Source organism: Alligator sinensis, unplaced genomic scaffold, assembly GCF_000455745.1.
Source record: "Alligator sinensis unplaced genomic scaffold, ASM45574v1 scaffold1031_1, whole genome shotgun sequence".
Taxonomy (NCBI): domain Eukaryota; kingdom Metazoa; phylum Chordata; order Crocodylia; family Alligatoridae; genus Alligator; species Alligator sinensis.
The window spans coordinates 296595-304914 of record NW_005842167.1 but is presented as its reverse complement, the minus strand read 5'-3'; the positions used below and the strand labels follow the sequence as shown (position 1 = coordinate 304914).

At 47.8% G+C, this 8320-nt stretch overlaps 1 pseudogene; it reads left to right on the top strand.

The window, feature by feature from the left end:
* The first annotated feature begins 6033 nt into the window (after positions 1-6033).
* The window catches only part of LOC112550619, a 59393-nt pseudogene continuing 57106 nt past the window's right edge, over positions 6034-8320 (top strand).

Below are 8320 nucleotides of genomic sequence, written 5' to 3'. Positions count from 1 at the left end.
TTCAGCAGCTGTAATGGGGTTAAAACTGACTGTGACCCTGAAAGGTGCACTCTGCCTCTCCCGCCTGGTAAACCCACGGCATCCATTTCAAGGAACCATACATGGCAACCATTTCATTTCTATAGCAGAAAAATCACTTTCCCCACTTAAGATGTGAGTCTGTGCTTTGGAGGGCTGATTTTTGGGGGAAAAAATGCACATGGTATGTGAGTAAATATGGCTCCACCACAAGCCACACATACCAGAACTGCTGATACAGAAGATAAGTCACCTAGATGTCACCAACTTAAAATGCAGATGCACAATAGGTTAATATTGTGTAACATATATCTGTCTCATAGTCTAATGCAAGTTATGCTGGTGTCCAGCCCAGTTCTTTCCTGAGGTTGCTCACCATAGTATGCATGAATACAGTGCCTAGCCACAAGGTGAGAGTGTTGAAGGCTATGTTGAGCAAATGGCAACACATTTCATAAACAGGCACACAACTCATAAACTGGTATAACTTACCCTGGATGTAGTAACCCCTAACTTTCTACTGGCTTTTAATGGGATAGGGCTCTGTGTCTTGTGTTCACTCCATGGTATGATTCACCTGTAGATAAACACTGTGAAGAGAGGACTTTGAGAAAAGTTCACACCTTACATTCAGAAAGGGCTCACTTTTCTTTGTGAAAGCCTTTTTGCTAATTACCTCTCATTTTTGGAGGCCAGGGTTTATAAAGAAGTTACAAGACTGAAGACATGGTCATGAGTCAGCTTGAAGAAATCCATCAGCATTAAAGTTACATTAACTCAAATACAAAATTGTGCTGCCCAGAGCATGAACTAAAATTACAGCCAACGCACTGACTAATTTCATACCTGATGACAAAGTCACAACTAGTTATGGCACCAGGAAGCATTTTTTCTGGAAATAATAGCATGGTATTAACTGGTAGAAAATCACTGGCAATTCTTTGGCAAAAAGCGTAGGATGCCATGCTAATGCAAAATGGGATTTAATGCAGGTAGCTGGTTATAGTGCTGTGATTCTGCACAAACTCATTTATTTGTAAGCATCTGTTTCCTGATGTTCTGTTTTAAACATATTTAATAATATATTTATGATTAAATATGTATTTGGTAGCAATATGCAGCATTATGTTTTAAACATAAATGCCTAAAAGTCAGAATATGTAATGCAGGACCGGCTAGAAGAAGTAGGAAATGCCAGGCTTTTGTTTAATGTTTGAAGTTTGTATTTTAAGTGTTCAGAGGATGTTTGAAAAATCTCCCATTGTCCATCTCTTACATTCCTTTTTGCTTCTGGATTTATCTCCTTTCATTTTAACACAAGAAAAGTAACATATGACAATTTGTTCATAGCAAAATCTTATGGACCTGAGTGAAAAGTCTAAAGCAAAGGTCCTCTTAAATGCACAAACTGTTAGGTCTAGCATGGTTAAGCACACTAATTTCTAGTCAATGGCACTCAAGGTTGATATGTGGTGAACATCCTATTCAGATATCTTTGGCATCCCAGCATGAATGACTAGGTTTCCATTCAGAGCTTTGACATTTGTGAAAGCTTTTGGCAATGGGTGTGGAGTGAGGCTCAAACTCACACATCTAGAGCTGCAGGAGAGCAATGAGCAACTATAATTGCTCCATCTTTTCCAAGTTTGAAGGGGGGACACATGCCCGCTGCCCACCTCTCCCATGGCATGTCCAGAGCACAGCCAAGGCGGAGGAGGTGGATGTGGGCTGCCCACTGTAGGTGTGAGGCTCCCTGACCTGCTGTCCTGCCCCGGGAGCCTCGCACCATTATGGCAAGGTGTCCCTGAGCCACCTGGCAGCAGCAAGGGGCACAACTGTGTGCCACTGCTGCCAGGCAGGCAGGGGGTGCCTCGCCATGGTGATGGGGCCGCATGAGGCTCCGGGGACAGGAGCCCTGAGCCTGCAGTGGGCAGCCTACATCTTCCCCCACCACGTGTACAAATCAGAGGGACACGAGTGTGTGCAGCAGTGGGGAGCAAGCCTTCCCCTGCTCCCTGGATGAGCTATCTGTGGCTCTGTCCCACTCCCCACCCCCACTCCAGGTCCCATGCACTGATCTAGCTGGGCAGCAGCCACAGGCCCAGCTCCTGCCCCACTCTCTCCCCCACCATGGGAGCCTCAGTCTGCCCCTCCCATAAACTTACGTGCAGGCAGCTGGGGGAGCTGCTCTCCACTGCTGTCTGGGGCCATATTCCTGGCCACATGTATGTGTGTGCATGCGCACATGCATGTGGTGCCCCCTACACTCGCATGTGGTGCTCCCTGCTGCCCCGCTGCCCCTTGCAGGCTGGAACTCTGCCAGCCTGCAATGGGAAACCCACCATTTCCCATGTTTCCCGTGGTGAACACAAAACCTGGATCCCTGCACAATACCGGGAATCTGGGACAAATGGTGTCTTAGAGTCATGCAGCCCAGGACTAGGACTTAATGTTCCCATTTTGGAACTGTCCTGTCCAATTAGTTAGGGACCCTAACTACAACCCTCATCTGCAAGGTACAGTACAATCTCAGAGGGGATGCAGACCACCTTTTGACACTGAACTTTCTTGATTCTCTTATTCTCCTGTGTTAGGGTACAGATGGATTACTGAAAACTTCTGGATCCTGACTACTCCTTCACTGATAGCAAGATAGAAGATTTTATTGATGGGTTTGTATGACATTGTTTGCATTAGTCTAGAACCCTTTTAAAACTGCATTCAAATCTTTTAACATGGAATCTTGCAGAAATATACAGAAAGCTTAGTACTAGAAATGTTCCATAAATCACAATTAAAGGGGCAGAAAATAAGCATAAGCTGTAGGAGTGAAGTCCCAACACCTATTTTTTCTCTTGGCCTTGGATCAAGGGTTCAGGGCTGAGAAGGAACTCAGTTCCTGCTCTCCTAATACTCAGTACTGTGAGCAGAGAGAGGTTTGAGAGCTCACACAATGCTTGCTCACTGGCCAAAACAGCTGGCCAGGCCTGAGAGGGAGCAAGAGCTGCTGTAACTTAGTCTTTGGGACAAAGAGCATGGGAGGAATTGTGGGTACCTCAATTTTTTTCCTAGAGTTGCTTCTTGGTGGAACTTTTATGCTCTACCACTCAAGGCTGAGGCAAAGATCTCAGTTTAGCTCTATAAACCTCACTATCAGGAGCCCAATTCTACACTTCCTAGCCAGGCAACATTTCCATCTAGGACTGTCTTTAGGAGACTGATCTGAGTAATGTGCAGGGCAGTGTAACCCGGGAACACCCAAGGGTGTGCCCGTCCTCAATTGGAAGGGATAGATGAGGCAGTGCTGTGAGAGGGACACCGGTGATTTGAGCGCGGGTCCCTCTTTCCTCTATAGAATCAACTCCATGCCAATGCTCTTAACTATTTACAGTATATTGAATTATAATATACATAAACATAAAACTAAATATCATATACATATATTTACACAGTGATCATTAACCAATAACCAAGGGCAAACCCTAAATAACACTGTGGGAAAATCACTCCCAACCACAACAGAGAAAACAATATACCCACAAAATAAAATCAGAAATTACTTTGTTCTATGATAACACTATTTACCCATCACAACCAAATAACTGCAGCAACGTCAATACAATACAACATCATAATACAACATCTCAATTACAAAATATAAGGTGCAGAAACAAACATTCTTAATAACATCTATTCCTTAATATATCCCTGATCCATGGTAAGAGATAGTCCTCCCAATTGGTTCCCTTAGGGGGAGGGGTGTGTGTCCAGGAAGCACCACGGGCCCCTCCCCTTAGGCCCTTGCCGGGGCTGGGGACTGCTCACCCAGTCTCTTTCTCTGGGTCACCTGCCCCAAACAACCTTCCCCAGTGAGACCCAAGGGCTCAATGACTGAGGCTCCCTCAGGTGGTGGTGGTCAGGGCGCAGCTCAATGGGTCTCCTCTGTGCTGCCACTGAGGTGCCTGTCCAGGTCTTCCCATACTGCCAGGCTTCTCCCACCCTGTGCCCTGCTCTGTGCACTGAGGACTCGCCTCCTCTCGGCTACTGTGCCACCACTGCTGATGGCTCCTGGGTCTCACACCGCAGCACTGCTATTTCCTCGTGCCCTGGCTTTGGCATTGAGGGCTCTTTTAGCAAAGTCTGGGCCCTTCTGACTCTGGCTGTCTGGCTTCATGCTGGATGGCTAACCCAAGCAGCCTCTGCTGCTCTCTGACTCTGCTCTCTCATGTGCTGCTTGCCTACCTCCCTGCCCGGCTGCCTGCCGGAGTTACAGGTCTGAGCCTCACTGCTGCTGCTCCCAAGGCCTGGGCTTGTGCACCACCCTGTGCATTGTGGGACCTGCCAGTCCTCTGGGGGTGCAGGCTCAAGCCACCACTCACGGCTCCCAGAGCCCTAGATTTGTGTGCCGAAATGTGCACCGTGACACCTGGCCACCTGCCAGGGTTGCAGTCTTGAACTGCCGCTTGCCACTCCCAAAGCCTGGACTCCGTGCACCAAACCATGCACTGTGATAGGCCTGAGCGGTCTCACACCACTGCCAGGGCTGGGTCTCCATGCACCGGCCCCGGACATTGTCCATAGCTGGAGTGGTCTCGCATGGCTCCCAAGGCTGCTCCTTCAGTAGTGGCTTCAGGAGCCTTGGGTCTATTGCCCGCTCAGGAAGAGCTCCCCAGCTTCTCTTGCTCCACTCTTATTAAGTCCCTCACTGCATCTGCCCAGCATGCTGAGCATACCGGGCTTTTATCTACAGGCCCCACCCCTGAAGTCTGCCAGACCTGCAAAGCGCAGTCTTCAATCAGGTCTAGGGGCTCCTCTCCACCTCCCTCCTAGCAGGGCAAGCCTGTCCCAGCTGTTACCTAATTGGTAGAAATGTTTCACCAATCCAAAGTGTCCTTCTCCAAGCCAGCCTTGCTGGGCAAAAGCGGCAAGCCCACCACAGCAGCAATTCCCCAAAATATAATAGGCTTGGCTCGGCCATAATCCAGTTCTGTAGCTCAAACATGACATCTACTTTCTCCCTGGCCAGGGGGCCAGATGCCTAAACTCTGCAGCTATGTTTGCTGTGGCTGAGAGAACACGTGTGACTTTAATTAATCCCTAATTCCAGGCACAAATCTCTAACCAGACTGAATCTTGCTACTCTATCAAAAAAGCAACTTAAGGAGCCATCTTTGTAAATACTCTCTTTGTTTAGCGCTGGGCCTTGGGCCATGGCTTTCTCTATGATAATAGTAAGCCCACTGATACTCACAGTTGGAAATTCTCTATCTTATCTCTTTAACAATATGACTATTTGAACAAATCAATTCCTTTAAAATCATATAGCAGTATTTCCTGTGTTTAACCTGCATCTTTCTAAAGAATCAAGATTCTCATGGTTATTAATACTGATTTTAAGAGTGAAACCTGATTTTCATTTTCAACTATATGCAGAGATGGATTTTAGGACATTTTTTTACAGTGCACTGACAGGTTCCATGAGGAAATAAGAAAAGATTCCCCCCGCCAGTCAGAGTCCTATTGTTTCAGCAATAGTAAATCATTACTTACTATGACAGAGAATTGATGAACTGCGTGTGGGCAAGGTCAATGCTGTTTCATGTTAGGAAGCATCAAGGGGTGATCATGATACTAGTCTGGCAAAACCCATTAACTTATAGATGGACTGCAAAGCAGATATTTTGAAAAATGCCACCCTGAGTCTGTCTGGTACATCATGTATATATCTCGGTGATGAAGCACAGAAATCACAAAATAGTACTGGCTCTAATGTAAAAACAGCCATTCGATAGAAATATCAGGGGGAAAAATGGGGAAGGGAGATTTATGTGAACTTATGCAAAATAAAATAGAAGCCTTGCAAACTGCTTTTAATTTTTCCCTGCCTGCTTTTCCCTAAGACCTAAAGAAAAATGCATTGCATTTCAAAGCTTGTCTATTCCAACCATGCAGTAGGTCAAATAAAATATATCACCCATAGAAATCCGTGCCTCTTGCTATGCATGTGTATGTTATATGCATGCATGCATGTGTACAACACTTGATAACATAGAACCTGTACCCTTTCTCCCCAAGACCAGCTGGGGGAAGTTGTGGTGTGCATTATATATGAGGAAAAGATCCTTAAACTGGGAACAGGGAGGGGCTGGAGTAGTGGCAGTCTTAACAGCCACACCTCTGAGAGCCATGCTGGCTAATGCTGCTACTTCTCCCTTCCTCTCCTTTGCCCCCCCACCACCAAATTTTCAGATCCAAGGGGAGCCCCGCTCCTCAACTGTGCACTGAATTGGGATGGCATGCAGGATGGCATGCAGGGTTGGTCTGTGGCCTGGGTGGTCTGTGGCACAGCACAAAGCCCCAGACTCAGCACATGGCTCCAGAGCCAGTGTGCTGGATCAGTTCCCTTTGCACAGCCCCACCACTAGCGTGCCTGGTTGGGCTCCATCACACAGCTCCACCCCTCAGCTCCCAGCCTTAGCATGTGGTGCATAGCCGTCAGACCCTGTGCCCAGTGCACTGCTCCAAGCCCTGGTGCACAGCCCTCTGCCCTGGTAACCCAAGACCTCTGGTACTTGCCTATACTCCAAGGTAAGTTTTTGGTTTCCTTCTAGGAATCTTTGAAAATAAGGGTGTGTGTTATATTTGAGAGGTATATTATAGGTGAAAAAATAGCGTGTGTGTGTGTGTAAATTCACTCTACAGCTATGACATACCACACATTCATGGCTACAGGGCATTTTTAAGATGGCTGATCATGCAAAAAATTAACCTTCAATAAATCAGCTATTTCTAGGACAGAACACCGTAGGAAACTTCTGTTCTAATTTCCTGTGAGGGTCAGTTTTTTGCATGCACATTTGCAGCCCAGCCCTGCCCATGGGGCTATCACAGAGGGGAGAATCTCCTCCCTGTGCAGTGGGAAAGGGAGGGGGAGAAGGAGGGAGGGATGTGGTGGGGCAAGGTATCTCTGCCGGGGTCTTGAGGACAGCCAGCCTGGGCCCATGAGACGAGGGGGACTATTCTCCCCTCCCCCACCTCCCCCCACCTGTGCTCCGGCCATGACGAAGGTCATCTGGCAGCTGTATGCTGCCACTGTCAAGAGACTCAGGCAGGGAACTGGGGAAAGTGAGCCCCCCACAACTTGTGGGCTTATCCTGGCTCCCCCAACACCCCAGCTGGGGTACCTGGTGGGAACTGTAAGGCAGGGAGGCTCCCTTCCCCCATCTCCCTCTCACCCCACCCCTGCCTACCCAAGCCTCTTGACAGTGGCAGCACAGCTGCTGGCTGGGCTTTGCCATGGCAGAAGTTTGGTGGGGGGGGGGCAGGTGGAGTGGAGTCCCCTTGCCTTGCAGGCTTTCCCCAGCTATCCCACCTGGGGTGTTGGGGCAACTGGGCCAGGCCTGTGACAAGAAGGGGCATCATTCTACACCCACCTCCAGCATGGCAAAGCCTAGCCAGCAGCTGTGAGCTGGCAGCTGTGAGCTGCTGCTACCAAGAGGCTCGAGTGTGGAGTACAGGGTAGCTGGGGGTGGTGCACAAGGTAGGGGGGCTCCCTTTTGTGCCTGGAGCTGGGCCGGGGTAAGGGCAGAGCTGGAGAGATCGGCAGCTCAGCAGCCTCCTGGGAAGCTACCAGAGCATCCCCACCTTCTGGCCAGGGCCAGTGCAAGCAAGCTCAAGCCCCCCTGAACCAAGAGGCAAACATCTGTTGGATTCAATGGTGCTCTAACTAATGACATTTTGTGTTAAGCGCCATGAGTTAGTGCACCTCCCTGACAGGCTATAGGGTCTATAGGCACCCTTAGGCTTAGGTCAGCCTGCAGAAAGATGCAACCTTTGATCCAAAAGCTACAGAACAAAGCCCATCTGTGCAGGAAGTACTGGAGGAATAGACAGTCGAGGTCATGTTGCACCGAAGTCTTTTTTACACAGAAGACTCCTGTAGCTTAAGAGCCCATAAAAAGATGCAACGGGTGGTTGTGACAATAAGTCACAGTAAGTGACAATAAGAGAAGGTTTAGGAAGAATTAGGAAAATGAGGGAATGTTATTAAGACACGGTTACAGAAGCTAACAAAAGTGGACATTATAAAGCAGTGCATAGAACTTAGTAACAGATAATTTCCATTAAAGTTGATAGAAAATGCATACAACTCCCGTACAATTTGATAAACCCAAAATGCACAGGGTTTTCCTTGCTTAAAGAGCAGTATGCGCAGATTTGCAATCTTCAAAACCTGCAGATAGGATCTCCCCTTTAATTTTCCACCATTTTAATAATAATAATAAAAAACCTTAGCCTCTTT